Source organism: Lepidochelys olivacea (assembly GCF_965140295.1).
Source record: "Lepidochelys olivacea isolate rLepOli2 genome assembly, chromosome: 3".
NCBI classification, from domain to species: Eukaryota; Metazoa; Chordata; order Testudines; family Cheloniidae; genus Lepidochelys; species Lepidochelys olivacea.
This window is the reverse complement of record NC_140413.1, coordinates 189708941-189731514: the sequence shown is the minus strand read 5'-3', so window position 1 is coordinate 189731514 and position 22574 is coordinate 189708941. Positions and strand designations below refer to the sequence as shown.

Sequence of the window (22574 nt, the reverse complement as noted above, 5' to 3'; positions counted from 1 at the left end):
GCCCCAGGAGGCATTGTGCCTCAGACACACCCCACTGAAGCACAGTTTCTACCATACTCCCCTCTTGCCTTGATACGGCCCTTGTCCCCACGTCCAGCCAAATGTATTGGCCAGCACATAGGGACATCAAAGCGTTGGCTCCTCCCCTGCCTGACCATTTTGTTGAAATGGGGGGAACACTGGGACAGTGCACTGTATTCTCCCCATCTCTCTTACCTGGACCCATGATTGGTTTCAGTTTGGCAGAACTGTGTGGAGGCAGAAGAGGTCTTACTCTCCCTAGCCACTGCATAGCTGTGTTAGACTTCAACACAAGCTACCTGTTTTTTCAACACTAAAAATAAAAACCCTGCTCCAAAAGTGCCCGCTTAAAAACACCTATCCCCTTAGGGCCAGATTCCCACTGTGGGAATTTCAGAAATTCCGAGGTGCCTAACTCCCATTGACTTAACAAAGAGTTAGGTGTCTAGATGCTTTTAAAATCCCACTAGGCTCCTACCTACATCTATAGGTGCCTAAATACCTTTAAAAATCTGGCACTTAGTGCCAAATACACTTTTTCATCACTCCAGTTTTGAGTTCTTCTTCAGTGCTAATTAACACAGCAAAATTACTGGTGCAAGCACTTTACAATTACTCCTTAATAAAAGTGTGGAAAAGGGCTAAGCTATTATTTCCCATTGCATGGACACTCCCGAAGAATGGATTGGAGTGAATTCAAACAGCTGGTTTACCTTTCTCTTCCAGTACAATGTCCAGTAACCAGAGCCAGCCCTAGGCCATATAGCACCCCAAGCAAGGAGCATCTTCGGTGCCCCCTCCCTTTATTTTTTATTGCATTTGTAGCACATTGCACCATGTCCATGCATGATTTGTCCCTGTCATATAAGATGATAAATTTGCATGCTAAGATCTGTAAATCTGTATTTATTCATGCCATATATAAACAAATAAAAAAGTTTCCTCTAAGCTTATAGAAACATTTTAATTTTAAGAATAACTGAAATGTACTAACATTAAGAAATTGAACTGTGCACCAACATTGGGTGGATCAGTATTAAATACTGTTACAGTATGTGACAACCTTAGAATGTTAACCCTAGTCCTTTAGTTCTAAAGGTTACTTTTCTAGCCTTTGCCCTCACAAACTGAACCATGCTTCTGAGAGATCCAGAGATTGTCCAATGGCATTTTCAAGCAATAAAATAGCAAGCGATGTCAGTTTCTCATTGGTCATCTTCGACTGAAGATATATTTTAATGAGTCTGTGTTTCACCACTCCTGACTGTGACTGGCAGTGTGAGCAGAATCCTCAAAACTATCCATACATTAGGAAAAGTGTCCTTCAGCTCTGCATCATGAATTATTGGAGAACTTGAAGTGTAGAGTGCTTCCTGTGTGGCAAAATGTGACGGATGTTGTCCAATTCAACATAGAGGTCTTTATCATTGACATCCGAATATTTCCCATATGTCAGCGTCTGGTGATGATCCATACAATCATTCAAGAGTGTTTTCCTGTCTGCCATCAGCTTACTAAGGTCATACAAAAAACTCGAGGTTTTTTTTCTTGGTGCTTCATTTGTCCAAACCTTTCATTGAGTGAGCAAAAAATCCTCCCTCTTGAATTTTTCTTCCGAGCTTCCCGTCACCTCATCTCTGCCCTTGTAACCAAACTGTCTCTTCTTCCGATGAATACAAGTTTCCTTGAAGACAGGCTCATCTCCTAAGTTTTCTTGCCATTTCTCTGGCAGCAGTGATGGCACCTTCAAATACATTGTCTTTGTAGGCCACAATGAAATCAAGGCAGCTTCTCATCAAAGTAGTAGTGGTCGCGATATCCATCGACTGAATTTGTAATGCCTTGCTCACATTTACTTGGAACAGGATATTGTGCCAAAACACAACTGAGACCAGAAATTTGAAATCAGTGATCTGGTTTGCCAGGATTTTCACCTCATGTCAGATTCCAACCTTGGCTTTACTCGACTGAGCCAGTGCCACCAGGGTATCGTCACTTGGTACCTCACTGGCCTTACACTGTCAATGTGGCTCTCCGAGCAAGTGTCACTTAGTAGCTTCATTGTCAGATTAGTAACATTGTCCGTGAGGATTTTCCACCTGATAGTTGACGCTGAAAACAGGACGTATTTCCTTTGCAGTGCTCCAAAGAGAGATATGGAATCTGAAGAAGATGATACCGCATCTTACAGAACCAGGCTGAGGGAATGGCAGCCACAAGGCATGAAGAAAACCCTTGGATTCAGCCTCAAGTATCCTTACCTGGATGCTACTGATTCTTCCCTTCATGTTCTCGCCCTTGTCTGTTTTCCCTTTTGTTGCTAACAACAAAAACAGCACCCCAAGCCCGGTACACCCTAAGCCTGGCATCCCAGGTGGTCACTGGGTCGCCTGCCCCTAAAGCCAGTCCTGCCACTAACCCACTCTAAAGTGGCATTGATATGAGACCTTAAGTAGCAGGAAGAGCTATGGAAACACTTTCCTAAGGATATGGGCATGTTCTTTCTGCTTTCCATCACTAGTAGATTATACAGAATAGTCAGAGCAAAGGAAAAAGCAGAGCAAACTGCACCTCAGAAATGCTTCACATCTTCTCAGCAAACAGCTCTCTGCTGTCTTGTCCCACTCCATCTCACTCAATTAGGCTATTGTTCTATTTGCCAGTAGGTAAATGCCCACATAATCCCTGCTCTAGCCATGGCAATTGTTGCCGGTCCCAATCCTAAAAGGAGGGGGAGAGCTCACCATTTTAATGTGCTTCTGTCCTTGATCACACAGGTAAAGGTCCCTTTTTGGATTGGCAACAGAGTACAAAAGAAACCATTTCACAGCATGGCTTCAGACACAACATATGTTCTGTGAACAGAATGGTGTAAATGGTGGTGGCTCTATTGTATATGAAATTCAATGGGCATTTCATTTTCAGTATAAACCTAAACTAGTTAAAGTCAGTCTGTACAAGCTCCCTTGGTATGAAACGGCACTTTGCATTACAATTACATTATATTGTTTTGACATATCTGAAGCAAAGGTTAAAATCATCTCTCGGATGGACATTGTTTCTATAATATTGCCCTCTGCAAAGCTCCAGTATGAACAAGCTCAGAATGATGTGAAATATTTCTAATACAAATTTTATTTTTATGTGAAACTATTCAAATGCTGCTGTACAACATGAACTACCTGAACCAAATCAAATCCTCAGGTCAATTCCTTCTTCCGAGTGCTCCTTAGATAACAAAGTCTTGTTCTGCGAATCTGTTCAATATATTAAAGTTGATTCACTCGGACAGTGTGTAAGATATAATACATTAATCTGGGCCATTTCAATTTCTGAGGCTGGGACTATAAAACTGGTGTGCTGCATATCTAATTTTTTTTTGAATACCTGATTTATGCATCCCTCTGATGCAGAGTGTCGATGGTATGGTGGATGCGGCTGCTACATTAACAACGGGCTGCATCAGCACTCAAATCTTATCTTGTTAAATCAGACAAATGTAGCTCAATGAAAAGGAAGGAATAAATGCCTGGGATGGTTGAAAGGAGTGAATTTTAATCCTGTTTGTTAGGGGACTTTCATGGTGTGGGCTGTATGACTAAGAAAGGAATGTCTACCAAGCTTATGGGAATATGAATTATTATATATATTACATATGTACATGCATAGGCACATTCAGTATGTATGTACATACACACAGTTTGTCTCTCTCTCTTTACACACATACACTAAATTTGCAAAGCAGTTACAGCCGGTCTGAGAAGTAAGTCAATATTTATAAAGCCTACATTCATTTATTTATATGTCTAGAATAATTAGAATAACTGGTTTTGTACATAATATTATCTTTTTTCATTAAAAAAAAGTTACCACATGGGATAAATACCCAGCAATGGAATAACTTTTCCATGTGTATGTGTGTTTGTGTGTGACCTCTGGAATAGACTGAATACTGTTGTAGTTCTAAAGACAACCAATATTAGTTCTCAAGAAAAAAATGATCCTATATTTGCACAATCAACGAGACCTTTAGTCGTAATCTTTACGCTAGACAAGGAAAAGTTTTGTTGATGCACTTAACTGACTTGGCCTAGGCATATGCAATAAATGGAATGTATTGTGGGAATTAATTCTTGGGGAGGACAGTGCATTAATTTAAACTCAATTCTCTAATAAATTCTTGCAGCTCAGCTTCATAAATCATAGGTCAATAAAAAACCTTTGTTTATTTACCAATAAAGATGTGTTTGGAAATGGTCAAGCAACACAGTACAACTGCAAAAAGATATGCCTATTAGAGCTCAAGCGTCACAAAGTAGAACAATTATATAAGGAGTCGAGTTGTAGCTGGAATTACTTAATGGACTCAAAGATGAACTTTCATGCTCAATGACACTTTGAAAACATATTATTTAAACATAAGTCAGTTTAGCTTTCATTGGCTGTTATCCTTTCCACAGTGGTTAATTATCAAAGAAAAGAATGTTATAAACAGTAGATCGCATCCTCACAACCTCTTCCCTAGCATGTTAAACTACAGGGTCACGGTCCTCTGTTGTAACATTATTAACTGTTGTTGTGAGAACAGTTGTGATGTCACAACCAAAGAATTGTGGTTGATTAGTATTAATGAGCAGGAGGACTGAAAAGAAACCTTTAATGCACAAGTACTGTAGATAACAACAATCATGTCTGAAAAAGACCTAGGAATAAATACTTGAAAGTATATGAATATCTATTTGAATATTGTGTTTTCATTTCTCTTTAGACTGAACATGAAAGTTCAACTTTAAATTCATTACATATAAACATCTTAGAGTTCCAATCTCAAATTAACTTAACCCACCATAAAAAACCAAAAACAAACAAAACCAGTAAAAGTGGCAGGTTTAAGAGATAGAACAGTGCACATGAGAGAGCTTATTATAGACCCATTCTGATCCAGTTTTCCAGAAATGGCTGGGATATGCAGTTCAAAATGTGCACAACCTAATGGTGAAGCCATAATTAAAAAATGATACACAGTCCCATTTATACCAAATGTCAAAACGCTTTTCCTATAGAATGTACAATTAAGGAGTGTGTGAACAAATTGAAAACTGTATTTCAGCTGAGAAAACAAAGAGAAAGCCACATCCAAGGCAGAAGTTCAGCATCTCTCTAAAGGATTAGGTTCATGGGACTTACTGATCTTGAGACTCACAATACAGTTCTAGTGCCATAGGCCTTAGTTCAGTAGACAGCGAAGTTCTGGTTCTCCACTAAGCAGGTGAATACCTTACCTTTCAGAAAGAAAGACGCAGCCCTTTAGTAGGAGGGAGGGAAAGGAGTATTTATGTGACATTTAACTGTGACATTGCACTACACAGTGCTCAGCTTGCAGGGTTCCACTGATGGGATGCCTGAAGTATTGTTGGTGTCTACTATTCCCATTGTACCTCGCTCTGGGCTGAGCGCTCTGTTAAGGAAATGGGGTGGGGAGGCAAATAAAACGGACAAGGCTTGGGGAAAATACAGATGAAGTGAGCAAATCAAGTTAATTGTGCTAATTATCATAACGAAGTAGAGATTTTATGTTTGCAAGGAGGCTTTTTTTTTTTTTTTTTTTTGGTTATGTGGATGTTGTGGATGCATTCAGGGCAAATGAATTGAGTTCCAGGCCTCACTAGATGCTTGAATTTCTGTCAAAGTGGCTCCATTACATATGTGTCCCTCAGGGTCAGACTGCATTAGCCGACTCCTTTATTCCATACATGATGAACTAAGGAGTCAGCAGAGTGTATTCCAAAAATGCCTTCATAACAGATATTTTCAGTGTCCATAAGAACTTCAGCTCAGTTTTAAGTGTTTTTTGTTTCTTTTTTTATGAGGGAGAAAAATAAAACATGAAATGTCTCTAAGGTCACAGAACACTGACCTCATTGGCTGGGCTAATTTGATTGTGCCAGAACAATAGCACTGTACTCCTCTGCCAGCGAAGTGCATGCTAATTATGCGATTTGCCCTTGATAAGACCTTGGTGGGTCATTCAGCAGTTGTGATCTGTCACTGACTTCTAATCATGTATTATCGTCTGGGTGAGTCAGAATGGTACCCTAAGCTTTCTGTCTTTACAGCAATGTGGCACTCTAATTACCTTATGCCAAGTGGATATGCAGAGACTGAATTAAGTGATCACTGTGATTGCCTTCAAAATTTTCTCTTTATCCTTTGTGTTGCTTCTCTGCAATTTACATTTTAAGATGCCGAGAAGCTTTTGGTGAGACTGAAAATGCCACTCTAAAAATAATGATGTTTTTTAATTTAAACAGGATAATACTAAATTTAAGCCATCCCAATTTCTATCAGTATTTACATGGTACTATATAATAAACCTCAATAGGAATACTTTAGTAAACTTGTTGGAAATTATAACACATCCTTTATCTTTTCATCTGCAAACAAAAGGGGAACAAAAAAGGGAAACCTTTTTCTCTCCAAAGTTTTAACTGTATTCATAATTCTTACTTAATAAGCAAAAATTAATTCCAAACCATTGTTCCACATTTTGATAAAGCTTGTCAAATGTATTCTCTAATATAACCAGTGCTATAATTAAAACTTAAAGCTTGAAAAGCTTCATCACAAAATGTTCATTAACTATCGTAAAGATGAACTGACCCTTTAAGTATTTTAAATTCAGTAGTAAATTTCTGACATATTGGTTAACTTCTTCTGTGGCAATTTGATGGATCTGTATTATACTAACTATGATAATGCTGCTTATTTTACTCAATATTTTAAACATTTGTTATAGCTATGTTGCACTTCTCTGTTGTTGTCCCAAAAACTACAGAGCAATCGGTTATGGTAAACCAGTTGTATCAACATCTGTATTTGCTCAGAGACTGATCTAATGTCTTTTGCAAAAAAATGTAGGGAGACATCTGCAGGTTAACTAAACAAATTAATGATTTATAAAATTTGACAAAATACATTGGTCTGAATGATTCTTAAAAATATGAACTCTAAAGTGCTACTTGAAGGTTGTCATCAAACAGACAAAAAAAAATCACAATGCCAAATTTATTGTACCACTAACAAAAAAAAGGATTTTCAAAGCTTTTCCTGTATTTTACAACAATATTGCAGCATAATTTTTTATAGACACAAACTGAAAAAAATAGTCAATAAAAACCATAAAGGACAATTGATAAAAAAAATTGCAAGCCTTATTTTCCTTGAATCACATGATACACAAGGAGTATTATTTGCTGAAAGCTTGGTTTGTTTGAGGGGGGGAAGAGAGAGAGAGAGAAAAAAACAGCCTAGGAATAAGATGCATTCCCTGGGTGGCAAAACAAAAGAGCCCAAGGAAAAAAAAAAGCTGCAGAAAGTTGACACAGTCAAGAATAATGGCTAAATCTATCAAGTTTGATCAGGTCTGCTATAATGAAGTGGAGCTTCATATTCCAAGCAGGGACAATGAAGACAGAAGTCAGGCTCTAGAAATGTGCTGCTCACTTTGTGCTTGGAATATGCAGCAGCCAGCAGGGAGCCACGAGATAATTACACAGTATTTGTGTGGTTCCAGGAAGCTTCCTGCGCAGGTTGAATGCCCGCGCTATATTAAAAGGCAGCACAGTGAAATATTTTTAATGAATATTTTTGTCAGAGAAAGAAAAGGCATTTGAATGATTTTTGTGTGTGCAAGGAACCAGAGGTAGAACATCACTGTCAAAATACAGGTACCTTTATTTATGTTTATTCCATCATTTACAGTTTCAAGAGCCTAACGTCCTTTCAATAATACAAATCACAACACCAGGTTACTGTTATTTAGGGCTAATTGCACATACAATCCCTTAACTAATGCTTGCTGTTAATATGTTTCAATGAAATCCTACATCAGACTGCAGCTTGAAACTATTTTTATTTTTTATTTCCAGTAGCATCTGAAATATTTAGACACATTTAATCAGAAAACTCAAAGAAGTAATACAGATGTTGATACTTACTATTCAGTAGCCCTTCGCAGTGATAGATCTAAAACATAAGAATACATTATTTCAGCACTCTGTAATTCTCACCTAACAGATGTGAATAATCCACCGAATTGAAAATCCCAGACATGATACTCATAAATGCCCTCTTATAGCTTATTTTGCAGTGCAAGTAACGGAATTGATCAAAAACTAGACTTTGCTGGAAAGTTAATTTGAAAGATTTTTTCTGTCTGATTAAAATATTATTACCTACACATAAGCCAGTTCATGGTTTGTTTTTGTTTTTAAATTCAGATCAGTTCTGTTACCCTAGGACTCAGGAAACTTGGTATGTACTGTTCCATATTTTCATGTAAGATTAAATAAGACCTTTCTTTAGCTTTTAGGAATGGCTAACTCTCCCTTACAAGTTTCAGAGTAGCAGCCGTGTTAGTCTGTATTCGCAAAAAGAAAAGGAGGACTTGTGGCACCTTAGAGACTAACCAATTTATTAGAGCATAAGCTTTCGTGAGCTACAGCTCACTTCCTCAGATGCATATCGTGGAAACTGCAGCAGGCTTTATATATATTTCATATTCTCTGTGTATATATAAAGCCTGCTGCAGTTTCCACGATATGCATCTGAGGAAGTGAGCTGTAGCTCACGAAAGCTTATGCTCTAATAAATTGGTTAGTCTCTAAGGTGCCACAAGTCCTCCTTCTCCCTTACAAGAATCACACATACACACTTAGGCTGACTGTCCAAGGTATCTGGAATTTGCAAAGGTTTTTCCAGCATTAAAGCTTTAATCATTTTTTAAACTAATATTGTGGTAAGTATTCAAATTATGCCATACTCCAGTAGAGATAAGACCAGCAGTTGAGAAAAAAGGACCAGCACTTTGCATGACATGAAAGTGGGCCTCTCCAGTTCTGCCACCTGAACTCCATGCACCTTTCAGTTCAAAGGCAACCTTAATACCAAGATTGACTGCACCTTCAGTGGGGGGAACATTGTCTGGGCTTGCCGAGGGAAGGCAGCTGTGCTTTATGGCCGGGGGGGGGGGGGGGGGGGGCTGGGATGATGTCAGAAACTGCTGCAAAAGGTGGTAATGATTTGAATAAACATGGATTTGCCTGCACTGTACACATTATCTGCTGGGTAGTCCCAGACATCTATATAATAAAGTTGCTGCCTGATTAAAATCCATAACAAGTGTCTCCTCTTCTTCTTTCAGTATAGCCAGACAACTAGCCTACTGATTATCAACAGTAAACAAGAGTGAGATGTTTTTGTTTCTCTTTAGTGATAGTCTTAAACAGTGCATTTTTATAACCCATATCTCTTCTTCTCACAAAGAATAATTACCAGACAACTTTCAAACCAGGAATGTAGCTGAGAGGAGCTATATCTCCCAAACCTTGAGAACTGATGGCTAACCCATCTGAAAGTAAATAGACTTCTTTAACAGAAGATATAAATAGTACTTTCAAATCATTATTAGCAGAGGCCTTCTTGCCCTCAAAAGACCATTTTTTGCAATGAGGTTTGCATTGAAATGTTCCCCTTTGCAAGCAATTATACTAATGCTCACCAAAACAACAACAAAACAAACAAACAAAAGGGAGGTATCTCTTTTGTAGCCAGAAAATTATTCATCTTCTTTGAAGAAACTCATGAGTCGACTTAATGTCATCAACAAAAACTGACAACCCCAAAAGAAATGTGATTTCTCTTTTTAAAGACACTAGAAAATTGTAGATCACAGTTGATAGAGACCTTGGAATTCTAAATATTTAATTCATGAAGAAATTTCAATTTCCTAATATTCCATAATATAATAAACATGGGGCCAAATTTACCCCTAGAGTAACTCCATAGAGTATCTAATGGAGTTACAGTTGGGTGAATTTAGCCTATTGTGTTCAAACCTATAATTTATATATTGTTTTTACTTAAACGAAACACTGAGCTGCGATACATTTCAGTCCACAAATACTGGTATAGACTCATTCCCTATCAACAGGTATTATTTTTAAAATGGCATAACAATGGAGCTGCCTTGAATTATTTACTTCCAGTTCTGTAGGTATATGAGGCCTGATTCTGCCTCACTAGAAGTCAATGGGAGTTTTGTCAGACATCAGTAGGTACAGAATAAGGTCCCTACTGTGTTAGAGAAGAGTGAAAATGGAGTAAGAGGGTTTTATGTTTACCTCCTTTTTGCTTTGCATTTTTACTGTTGTAAAACAGAAAGGTGCATTTACAGAAATAATCAAAGGGATTGAGATAGAAATAGCTGTGTTATATTTTGTCAGCGACCTGAGTGAAACTTCTCCCCTATTGTCTATAGCAGCTCTTATTTAAACAGGAACTGTTGCAGTGACTAAATGAAGAGGTAAAGACTTGTCACATTTAGATCCTAAATAAATACTCTAACCTATATGCCAAATCACTGAGCAAACAAGATGTTACAGAACCCCTTGTACTATAACTGATTAGAGGGCATTGGTAGTAGTTTTCATTTTATTTTTGGTCAGTTCTTCACTTTTTGCAGTTCTGAATGTTTGCAGCTCTTAAATGGAAAGGAGGAGCATAGTTACACCTTTGGAGCTCAAGTTGTTTGAGGTTGCTTTTTGTGATTAAACTATTTTTATGTAACCTAGGCACCTAGAATAATGTTTACAACTCATTTGTGTTCAGTTCCACGTGACCCTCTCTACAAAATAAATTTGTATATAGTTAAAAAGAACTAACTAGATTATGTATTTAAAAAATTGAGCTTTCACATACCACATACATGATATGTGGAGCCTGGATTACGCATTTTTATCATTTTTATGGGTCTTTCAGATTATTAATAAAAATAAACACAGAGGGCCAAATTCTTCTTTCATTTATACTGGTAACTATCTGACAGAATTACATTTAAATCAACAGAGTTGCATCAGATTTACACTAGTGTGACTGAGAACTGAATTCACTAAAGTCTATGGAGTCTCTCTGGATTTACAGAGTGTAAATGAGAGCAGAATTTGGCCTCTAAAATGAAAAAAAAATCTCCTTCCAATCACTATTATATATATGATTTTTTTAAAATAGTCATTCAACAATCTAGAAATTTGTTTAATTATCATTTATTTTGCATTTAATACATTGAACAGTCATTTTGCCCATATTAACAAGTACATATCCCCATATATAAGTAATGTTTGGGAATACCACTATCGCTTTCCAGTCCCATTACATGAGATGAGCTTTGTATCAAAGAAGGAGGCTCATCTCCATCTTCCCTGCTTTATTTTATTCAACTAGCTCTTTTTTCACATTGTTATATCCAGTGAATATAGCACGGTTGGATTCAGAAGAGAACCTTAAGCGTTATCATAATGCTTAGAAGCAATGGCTTCACACTGTATAATCTATCAAAGGTGTCAGATTTACAAAATGCAGATTTTCTGTCACATTTGGGCACTATAAGCACTGTATCTTTTCACTAAGGTGCTGACTGCTGTTTTAATGAGGCCCTTTGGTGGCTGTAAAAAACTGAAAGGAGAGGATTATAGGGGTTACCCTAGGTATTGTCTATTTGTCTTACAAATTTCACACTAACTACCAATTACATCGCCATAAACCTTTTGGCTACTTCAAGCTAGATGCCATATAATACATAAAAAATATGCTATGTTAACCTCTTTCATATTATACGAGTAACTACAGCCACTGATGCAAGTAACACATCTAATGAAGCCAATAATGAGCCTCTTTAAAAGTAGTCTTGTTATAGGAATAATATTAGAGCAGTTCAGTTAAAGGCTAAGGTCCATTATGGCACGCTTCCTATGTTCTGTGGTCCCAGGTCTGAAAAGATGCTGACACACTAATTCAAGCTCAAGAAAGGCATTAATCTCACAACCTTCCACTTGTCATGCTTAATGGGACATCCTGCCTTGGTGAAATGAACCTGATGTGTTCAGGTAAACATAATTTAATAAGGAAAGAAAAAAAGAAATAGCTGGGGTCCAACATAACGTAGAGGGAAATATTTACAATTAATGGATAAAATAGTTGTTCAATGTGAGGGTGAGAGGTAAGCATGAAGAGGAGAAAGGAGTGGAGGAAAATACAGAAGTTGTTCAAAAACACTGGAATACTTAGTCTATTAAAATGGATGTGTTCATTTAGAGGCGGGGAAAGGGGTGTGCTAATGTGGAGCTTAAGCACTTGAGTGTAAAATCAAGATCTGAAACAATATAGGATGATATTTAAAAAGCAAGCATGAATGTCAGTGAATAACTGTACATCCTCTTTTGTCTGTCATCAATCATCAATCTAATAAGCTACCTAAAATTGTGTCACAGTTTCACATAGATATGAAATACTACCAAGCACACTGGTTAAGGAAGCATGTGCCCTACTTGCAAACCAGGTAATAGATGCAGGCTGCATCCACCTTCTCAGGAGAAGCATGATGTGCTGTGGGGTATGTGCAGAGGTACAGAATATAGAACATTACTGATCTGGTCTCCCATGATGCTGAATATAAGAGTGACTATAACCAAGCCTGGCATCCCTTCAGTCAGCAGGCAATAAGGTTACAAATTATGAAAATATTCCATGTTACTTGGAAAAACAATGTTTTTCTTAGCCTAAAATGCTGTTTCTTCTAGCCTGTCAGCTTTGCACCAATCCCATTAGCCAAGCTTTTTAACGGAGGGTCATATGCCTAAGAAGGTCAAAGTTGCTGCAAAAATGCTGTGTCATGGTGGGTAGTTTCAACTTAATAGGAAAATTCAGGTGCTCTTCTTCTTCCCCAAATACCCAGGCCCAAGGGGTCTAGTTACCCTTTACACCACTGTGAGAGGTTACAAAATCCTTACTGGATAACAAGCAACCAGGGCAGAATCATACAACAGGGCTAGAGAGTGATGGCTCCAAAAGGGAATACAATTATAAAATTACTTCTTGGTAATCAGAATGAAGGGGAGGCGTTCGAGCAACCAGAACGTCACAACAACTGTTACATGGCTCTACTGTCACTCAGGCTGGGAATTCTCTTTGTTTTCTGGGTAAGTACCGCTAGTTTTTCCTCTTCTTATAAGCACCACTCTCCTAAAAACCTCAAGAAACTTGAGGAGGAACTTTGTGTCAAATCCTTTGTTCTTGTTGTTCATGCTGCTGCTGAGCCATGATTACAGTCATTGTCCAAAACCAACTTGTGGGCTTGATTTACCCTGGGAATACATTAGCAGCAACAAGACGAACCTGGGCTGCAGGCCTGCAGCAGTGGAAAATCTATCTAAACCAGAGATGTCATGTTTAACCAGCCCACAACACTTAACTCCTGGGGAGGTCCAGAAGTGGCTTTCTGCGAGGCAAAAAGTGGGCTGCTACCATCCTGCTATTGTGTTCAGGGGCTTGAAACCTCTTTGGGTGCAGCTGTCGCCAGCAGCACAGTGGGGTACAAACTGCTTTCCCCTACACTAGTGGGAGTGAATCAAGCATTGGGTCCTGCCTCATCTTTTATCCCATTTGTAACAAACCGGTATGGGCAATACGCAACACTGGATTGGCCCCTTATAGTCCTGCACACATAAATATTAATCTTACTAAACCCTCAAGAGCATACTCAGAAAATGGGCCTTTGCTGCTCTTATTGACTCCCAATAAACCTTCTGAGCACGCACATCTGGGCATTTTATCTAGCCTGGCTTTTGTAAGCCACTTACTCTAAAGCCGCCAGTATGCATTATTTCTGTAGGGCTCTCTTGTGCCCATTAGTCAGTGGATATGCTGAGCAGTTGCGTAGAGACATACTGCAGCATAAGGAGCCATAGGAAATATTTTGCTACTGGAAGACAGAATGCTTCCTTGAGTTCCTAGCTGCACACGGGCGTGTGTCTGCACTTAAACCCCTTCACAGGATGCAGCACATTACGCTAGGTTTGCTAGTTCTACTTTACAGATCAATGCAAAGGAGCAAAGGATCTAGAGCTCTCTTCCTTTTGGGATGATGCATGACCACAAGAAACAGTCCCGATGCTCCGTAGAGTGTAGGGGCTGCAATTTTAACAGGATGGTGTGCAGGGTGCAAGCTGATGATAGGAGGGTCCTTGTGCACTTTCCCATCCTGCAGAACCACGTAACAGACTATCAGGCAATGACGTAAAGAAATGGCATTTATAAAACTGCCCATCAAGTATCCAGTTACACCTACCCAGCACAGTGACTTTTAAGAAGTATTGCAAATATTTTGCCCTGAGAATCTTGGATTGAGGCATCTCTTTTAGTCATACATTTCTGGAAATTAATCAAGGTCCTCAACTAATGCCTGTTGAAATCACTGGACAGACTGCCAGTAACTGCAACAATCATTGGAACAGGGCACAAATCTCTCTTTAATTTCTTGCAATTTTTTTTAAACATCAGATCTCCCTTGAGATAACGTTTTTAGATAGGTTAAAAAGAGTTAGATGAGTAAAATGAGATATTTAGGACAATAACGTTGGAAGAGCCATTGTGATGACTGCAGTAATGGTATGTTACTATGTTGCTTTAGAAGTCTTGGTATCTGTACTTTTCCAGGGCTTGTTTTTATGGAAAAGCCTGGATTTTTTTGTTTTGTAACATGGTGTCTTATTAGATGAGCGTATTTTGTCTGAAAACAGATGTGGAATCTAATTTTCAAATGTAGGCATCTATGCTAGGTCACTTGTTTCTGTGTTAGGATGTGTAAAACCACTATAGTAGTGCCAAAAATGGATATTTGAGCAACTAGATTCCAAAATGAGCGCACATATATGGAACCAGACACTCTAAGTGCTCACGATTGAAAATTGAGCACCCTGCACGTGTGAACAGAAAGTTGAATATGAATTAATGAATTTCACACATTTTTTGTCCCAACAGAGCCATTAGCCTTGCTGCTCCAAGGTCTCCACAGCTCTGAAAGCCATGGATATCTTCTGCTAGATCAGTCGCTTAATCATTACGATAAAAAAAAAAAACTTTTTTGGGGGACGAGTGAACTCTAACAACATTTTGAACTAATGCTTTTGCGGTGGGCTTGCTTCCTAGCAACCTTACAAGAAATGGGGCTTTGAACAGACATTTCTAATCATCCTAATAAAGTTCTGTAGCTCCAGCTGGATCACTTAAAAAAACCCAAAACACCTGAGAGCAGTGCTCTATTCTATATACAAATAAGCTGTGCAAAGCTGGATTAAAAATGTCACTTTAGGTGCCTGAATTAACAGTTTGGGTATGTACTCTGTTGAATCTTTACTATAGATCAGCATAAGTGTGCTAGACACACAGTCCTTTAGAGCTAACATTTATAAAGGGTGTCAAATCCAAAATCTGTTTGAAATTAATTATACAGATTAAAATACATAAATAAATACACACTGATTTTTCTTCTTCTTCTCTCTCTCTCTAAACCACTTGGTTTTACTCAGTAACATTGAAAAAATAAAATTCTGGAAAAGTTGGCAGGAATAAATGTCCATGGTGTCTCTAAAGCTGCAATTAATGATAATGAAGCTATACCTTATATGGCAAGGAAATATAGTATAAATGGGATAAGTAAGAAAAATGATCAGCCATTGTGTTCCTCCAATATAGTACATCAGAGTATTGCCACTGTAAGGCTATCTTTATTTTAAATCATTAAACAAAACAATATAAATCTGCAAGCAGGTGTTCCTGTTCCAGGAGTATTGAAAGTTGTAATGCCAACAATCTAATTTTAGCATCTATGTAGAGTGTGAACTAAATTTACTGATCACTGATGCATTGAACGTAGGGAGGACACAATCAGCAGGAGCTTTCAGCAAGATTATCCTATTAAAGCAGGAAGACTTCATGTGGTTGTTAAGGAAGTAGACAAAAGCAGGTGATGGAAGTGGGGATTTGATGAGTAGTCAGTGGGCCCACTGTACATGTTAAGTTGTTGTTTTCTGCTCAGCTAAGCAGCAGAGAATTGATATGTTAGCAATGAAGTGCAATGACAATTAAATTGTAACTGACCTACATGTTACCATCATTATGCTTTCTCTTTTTTACTGCTTTCCCTCTTATTTAATCACACAGTATGGGGTTTTTATTAGGCTGTAATGTTAAAATCTTCATCCATTTAGCCATAAATGTTTGACTGGATATCTATCAGACTTCCTTGCACTATACAAACAAAACCATTTTGCTGAATCATTGTTGACTTGTTTGTGGCCTAATTTAATGAGTGTAATAACTTACATTACTATCCAGTTAACATTTCGGAGCCCAGAAAAGACCTGCTAGCATGCAGTAAGCCACTGTATACATTTTCTATTCATACCACTCGTCTTGCAGTAAATTTTATACAATAATATCCTCTGCTTACAACACTGTTTTTGCTTTTATTCAGCCTAGGTTAAGTTCTCCATATTCAGGCTGCAATGCTTAAAAATCAAAAACCTCAACATTTTGAATACAGTTCCAATTTTCTAGCTATTAGTCAGTTTACTTAGTTACCCATGAAAATACATGGCATCTCTATAAGGAAAATCAACTTTGGCCTTACATATATTTATTACACCATGATCATGAATAAAACCACATTTTTCAGGAAAGGAAAACAAGCAATCTTAGTTAAAGAGAATAAAGTCTCTCAACTAAATATAAAAAAAACCGTGGAAGTCAACGAATCATCTCACACAGTGGGATCTGACCTCAGATTAGGTGATATACATTTCACAGTATTAAACAGATAAAGGGAAAAACAAAAGTTCTTTTTCCCCTCTCTAGGCCTGATCCTTTTTATACCGAGCACTCTCCTATTAGCTTCTTTGAGAATCTTCTGGTAGATCCTCAACACTTTGCAGGAGCATGCTCACTGTGTGACATCTTGAGGAATGACCATGCACCAGCTTTTGATGAGGCATTTCCATTTCTATTCTATTACCAGAAAGAAAAATCCTTTGCCACCTAGTCTGCTCTAAACATTCAAATAGCATCTGATAATCCCATGGATCAGTTAAGTTACAAATATAGTCTCTGTATTTATATACTAATTTCATGCATACCTGACAAAATAAAGGCATTTTCCTGCTTTCAAGGCCCACAGTTCAAAAGTCAATATGTATAGAGAGTGACAATTTGTAAAGAAATGCAAATGTTGAAATTTCCCATGCTGACAAGGAAAGAGATTTTTGTTTCTCCAGTTTACAAAGGGATAGCACTGATTAGTTTTTAGTCCATACATGCTTTCTTAATTACAATGCTTCAAGCAGTACTTCACACTGACATTCAAGTCTCTACTGAAAAAGTTACACTGTACTAGGTAAATCTTAGACAACAGTACTTTCTCAACCTTTCTCCCAAACAGATTCTGGCAACCCTCCTACTTTTATCACACTGAAGAATCGATTACAGTGGATAGTGAAGGAAGATTGCTTTGCCCGAATTACTGTACGCAGGCTTGTACTGTAGTACTGTATTGCACTCTGCCTATACACAGAGCTCTGACAACTTCTTTGTTTCTTTTTATCCTTGCAACAGATGTTGGTCCTTTAAAGTATGTACAATACAAAGGAATAATGGGGCCTTTGGCATTAATCAATGCTATCACCACTGATTCTTTCAGATTGCCTTAAATGCTGATACAATGGGGTTCATCTGGGATTAGTCTGCCCACCACTGCCAAAGGTACCAGCCAAAGCCTGCAGAAGGAACAGCAAAACCATTCTTTAATGATAGAGAGTGATGTCACCAATGAGTGGCCAATGCAGAAATCAACAGTGGGAAGGAGCAAGAAAAAGCAAGTTAGAATATCCCATCCACCTATTGAAGTGTATAGACCAGCAGTGGGCAACCTGCAGCCCATGGGCCACACGTGGCCCATCAGGGCAATCCACTGGCGGGCCATGAGACAGTTTGTTTACATTGACCATCTGCAGGCATGGCCGCCCGCAGTTCCCAGTGGCCACAGTTTGCCGTTCCTGGCCAATGGGAGCTGCGGGATGTGGCTTAAATATTAACAATAAAAAAGCGTCACATTTTGCCCATTAAAACAACAGGGGCAAATTTTGCTCTCCTTTAAACACATTAGCTTCAAAGAATGGTATGTAGGTAACAGACCAGAATTTGGACCAAAGGGTCTAAAAGGTTCAGTAGAACATGACGCTTCATGTTCCTCTGTCTCTAACACTGCAATATTTTCTAATATACTAGTTAGATCTGAAAGAAATAAGTTGTATTAATATTGTTTTAACACAAAACATTTCACATCTGGTCTCAGAACATTCTAGGAAAGCATGTAGGTATCAATATCTCATGCAGATAGTGTCTTCTGATCTGTAAGAACAGAGGTGAAGAAGAGTTGAAGATAACGGACCAAAGCAAATGGTCTGGGAATTGGAAAATCTGGTTTCTAATCTCAGCTGTGTCAAACTTCCTATGTGACTTTAGTCAAGTCATATGCCTCAGCTGCAAAATAGGGATAACAATGCTTCTTTACTTCAGAGGGGTTTTGTAAAGTTTGTGAGGCATTTAGATACCATGGCAATGGACATAGAAAAGCAATAGAAAGATGAATAAATACATCAAATGCAAAGACCATGATTCAAAGAAAATAAGAGACCTGTGGAGCAGGATTTTATTGTTTTATTAATGGAAAGACCTTGACATCATAAACTAAGGAAGAGAAATGGGATTCAAAAAGGGCCAGAGAGTCAACTAAATACAGTCCCACATGTGGCTTAGAGGGAAGGGAGTGCTCAGGACTTTGCTAGGGTATCAGAAACTCCCACATTACAAATCTGAAGAACCAGGGGGAGAGACTATTGGAAGAGAGAATTAGAGGAGAAGGGGAGACAACCAGTTATGGGGGAGGTTGGAGGATGCTGTGGGGTACTTGTGTTACTCCGAGGGGAGTTCTGCACTACTGTGCATGTGCAGAATTCATGTTCTCCTGCAGATATTTTTGTTTCCCTACAGAATAATAGATTCTGATGGGGAAGTAAAGGGAAGCCACAAGAGGGGTATGTGCCCCTCCCCAGAAATGATCCAAAGTGGGCGCATTGGTTCAGGTATTGGGAGCATCCAGGGTAGACACAAATCACCGCCTCATGTGGCGGTGCTGTGCATGCATGAGACTCTGTACCTCTTGCTCACTATCCCAGTGCACCTGGCACAGAGGGTCAGGGCCCAGGGATGTTTCTGGGGCAGGGATGGGGCATGTGTCAGGGTTGCGTGCAGCCTCTCCTCCAAGTCTGTGTCCTGAGAGGAGGGGGGCTGCAGGGTAATGCCCCACCTCCATGCAGCCAGTGGCCTGCGGTCCCCACTGGGAGGCAGCCCACGTGTATGCCCCTTGCCTGTCTTTGTGTCCACCTTGCCAACGATTGGAAAAAAGGCAAATATAGTGCCCATCTTTAAAAAAGGGAAGGAGAACCCAGGGAACTACAGACTGGTCAGCCTTATCTCAGTCCCTGGAAAAATCAGGGAGCAGGTCCTCAAGGAAACCATTTTGAAGCACTTGGAGGAGATGAAGGTGATCAGGAACAGTCAACGTGGATTCACCATGGGAAAGTCTTGCCTGACCAACCTGATTGCCTTCAAAATGATGAGATAACTGGCTTTGAGGTATGGAGAAAGCAGTGGATGTGATATATATTGACTTGAGCAAAGCCTGTGATACAGTCTCCCACAGTATTCTTGCCAGCAAGTTAAAAACGTATGGATTGGATGAATGGATTACATGGTGGATAGAAAGCTGGCTAGATTGTCGGGCTCAAGGGGTAGCGATCAACAGTTCAATGACTAGCTGGCAGCCAATATCAAGCGGAGTACTCCAGGGGTCGGTCTTGGGGCCGGTTTTGTTCAACATCTTTATTAATGATCTGGATGATGGGATAAATTGCACCCTCAGCAAGTTCACAGATGACATTAAACTGGGGGGAGAGGTAGATACGCTGGAAGGTAGGGATAGAGTCCAGAGTGACCTAGACAAATTGGAGGATTGGGCCAAAAGAAATCTGATGAGGTTCAACAAGGACAAGTGCAGAGTCCTGCACTTAGGACGGAAGAATCCCATGCACCGCTACAGGCTGTGGACCGACTGTCTAAGCAGCATTTGTGCAGAAAAGGACCTGGGGATTACAGTGGATGAGAAGCTGGATATGAATAAGCAGTGTGCCCTTGTTGGACATTGGGCTGCATTAGTAGGAACATTGCCAGCAGAGAAAGGGAAGTGATTATTCCCCTCTATTTGACACTGGTGAGGCCACATCTGGAGTACTGAGTCCAGTTTTGGGGCCCCCACTACAGAAAGGATGTGGACAAATTGGAGAGAGTCTAGCGGAGGGCAAATGATCAGGGGGCTGGGGCACACGACTTACGAGGAGAGGCTGAGGGAACTGAGCATGTTTAGTCTGCAAAAGAGAAGAGTGAGGGAGGGATCTGATAGCAGCTTTCAACTACCTGAAGGAGGGTTCCGTAGAGGATGGAGCTCGGCTGTTCTCAGTGGTGACAGGTGACAGAACAAGGAGCAATGTTCTCAAATTGCAGTGGGGATGGTCTAGGCTGGATATTAGGAAACACTATTTCACTAGGAGGGTGGTGAAGCACTGGAATGGGTTACCTAGGGAGGTGGTGGAATCTCCATCCTTAGAGGTTTTTAGGGCCTGGCTTGGCAAAGCCCTGGCTGGGATGATTTAGTTGGTGTTGGTCCTGCCTTGAGAAGGGGGTTGGACTAGATGACCTCCTGAAGTCTCTTCCAACCCTTATCTTCTATGATTCTATGACACAAGCAGCTGTGGGGCAGCCATGGGGAGCCTTAGCTGGGGATGGCATTTAGGGTGGGCAGGGTGGCACCAGCCCCCTCCAAGTTTCATACCCCAGGCAGGGGTACTCTTACCTGTAGCACCATGCAGCCAGGTCCCCTCCTCCAGGATTCTCTGGCTGCAGCTCCTATGGCCAGTTTCCACTGCTGCACTAGGGCCTCTGGAAGTGGGGCAGGCAAGGAAGGGGTCAGTCAGGGTGGGAGGGGGGAGCAGAGGGTCACCAGTGGTGGGGGGGAGTAGAGGGACCACAAGCCCCCCAGGAGCAAGAGGGTTGTTGGAGCTAGGAGGAGGAGCGTCAATCTCCAGGGGAAGGGAGAGGGGAGGGCATATGGCTGTGCCCCAAGGGAGGAGGCAGTGAGTGTGGGAGGAGCAGCTGAAAGTCCCTAGGGCAAAGAACTGAGAATTTTAACTACAGTTTTGTTTGACAGTAATTAAAATGGCATTCTACTTTATTTTTATTTTGCTGTTTGGTCTTCTACAATGTAATTTAAATGAAAATCCAGGATTGTAACTGAAATGCAGGGTGTTGGTTACCAACTATTTGTAAGTTAACTTCCATGTGTTAGGAACGGCTGAATAGTTACTGTGACTTTTTTCTGTATTGTAGTTAAAATGAATTATTACTCAAGTTCTGTATTAATATGCCTAGTAAGGAATCTATTTGTCAAAAAACATATGCTGAATCTTTTTTTGTTGTCTGTATTATTACAGACATACTTGCTGACAGGTATTTTGAAATAAATTACCAAAATTAATTGAAACTGGTGTGATTATATTGTGTTATTTTGACAAATAAAACATGCAGAATTTTGCAGTATTTTAAAATATTGTTCACAGAATTTTTAATTTTTTGGTGCAGAATTCCCCCAGGAATTTTTTTGTTAGGAATGAGAAGTTTGACAATTGGGGAAATGGGGTGGATCAAGCTATCAGGGCTAGCTATCACAGTTCATGATGTAGAAAAGGAGGTTAGGTGAGGTAGAACCTAAACTGGAAAGAAAAGGAAATGGGGTGTAAATAAATACTCTGGAAGGGGACTGAGTGCCGGGTAGAGTATGCCCTGACATTTGACCTGGGGCTTATTACATTTTAACCCAAACCAGCCTTTGTTTCCAAAGTCCAGCATGTTTTACAGTGGATCCCAAAACTGCAGCTCTGATGCAGGATTCTGAGACAGCCTGAAAAACTAAAGGTCTTTCAAAATATAGATTCAATACCGCTTTGTGGCAAAGTTTCATACCAGGTGAAATGCAGATGTTGATCTACAAGCTGCTTGAGAATGCAAGCTGATTTGAGCACCAAATTGAGCAGAAACTAGAGAGAGAGACTTGTTAGTCACCAGAGAACTCACATGCACACAGGTGTTGCTTCAGCACCATCTTGAAACAGGTGCAATTATGTTACTACATTTTCTCTAGTGACACATCAATACTGTAAAGGTCTCAACTTCGAAAATTGTATCATGGTACTTTTTGGCTACAGGGTCTGACTTGGCACTTTAAAAGCTCTGCTACCCACGGAGCCTCACAAACACACGCACACACACAATCAATATGCATGTATCTGTGTCCTTATTCTAATTTCAGGGACCCAGTCTAGAAAATTCAGTTTGTAACTGTGCCTAGCCACAATCTGATCAGTTTCTATATTGAGGGGAAGTGAAAACACAATTTTAAGTCTCTTGGCAGACTGTTCTCCTAACCATTACAACCATGGCTGTCTTATCTGGCAGTAGCTATCAGGAAGTCTCTTAACTGCTTCATCCCAACT

The 22574-nt window shown here is 39.6% G+C and overlaps 1 long non-coding RNA gene across 4 annotated transcripts in view; it reads right to left on the bottom strand.

The window, feature by feature from the left end:
• The window catches only part of LOC311518416, a 786470-nt gene that overhangs the window by 365003 nt on the left and 398893 nt on the right, over window positions 1–22574 (bottom strand). For all 4 annotated transcript variants that reach the window (XR_014710978.1, XR_014710979.1, XR_014710980.1 and 1 more), the window contains one exon: window positions 8019–8046. This is a non-coding gene — a long non-coding RNA (uncharacterized lncRNA). The remainder of the gene's footprint in view (window positions 1–8018; window positions 8047–22574) is intronic.